The sequence below is a fragment of the Chiloscyllium punctatum genome, chromosome 13 (assembly GCF_047496795.1).
Source record: "Chiloscyllium punctatum isolate Juve2018m chromosome 13, sChiPun1.3, whole genome shotgun sequence".
NCBI lineage: Eukaryota > Metazoa > Chordata > Chondrichthyes > Orectolobiformes > Hemiscylliidae > Chiloscyllium > Chiloscyllium punctatum.
Window position 1 is genome coordinate 87,896,456 of NC_092751.1, and position 901 is coordinate 87,897,356.

The following is a 901-nucleotide window of genomic DNA, read 5'->3' on the forward strand; positions in this document are numbered from 1 at the left end:
ATCTATTTAAATACATTAGTCCTGGAAGGGACGGTGGCCTATGAGAAGCTACTAACGCCAAGCTATTGTGGAGGCACATAAAACCAGTACCGAACTTCTGTTGTTATTGCCAAATGAATCCAGTCTCTCAGGCAGGGGTTTCCCTGGGACTGGCTCTCACTTGCACAGAGCCTAAAATGACATCCGCCAATTCTGAAATGGGTACAACCTGCTAAATTGCAAGGCAGAGCAAGAACTGACAGCGAAAATAGGAACTGTTTATGCTCAATACTAAAATTATAATTAAAGTCCCCATAAGTGTCAGAGGCTCCTCTCTCACTAGAGACTGGTGACAGTTTAACCTCGCGTCTCAGGTGAGGTCGGGAAAATGAGACCTCCGTGGGGTCCAGCCAACTGAGCTAGCAGATGCAGAGTGGTGCCAACACTATGGGTTCAATGCCAGCTGGATGTGGTCAGCACATAGCGTCCTCGAGACCCTGCAGGAGAAGGAGAGGGTGGTTCGCTGAGCAGACTGTCAAAGTCATTTGAGTTCTCCAACAAGTACCAAGATGTTGCTGGGCTGGTGGTGAGAAGGGCACCATCTGTCAGATCCTTCCTGTACACCCAGTTGATCTGTGCCCTCATTGTGGAGTAGGGAGGTTTGGTTCAGACTGTCACATATCTCCTGCTGGAATGTGCTTTTGCAAAGGGAGGCTGGAGAAAGATGCAGTGGTTTGTATTGAGGTTCAACCCAAGCAGCTCTGTCACACAGGGGTCCGTGCTCTATGGTCTGGTGGCCGGGACACACACTTAGACAAACATCGACTGCACCTGGAGGACTATAAACTCAGTGAAAGCCGCTCTCTGGTCAGCCTGAAGTTGTTGGTCTTCTAGAGCAAGGTGTTGACCCTGACTGTGTGTT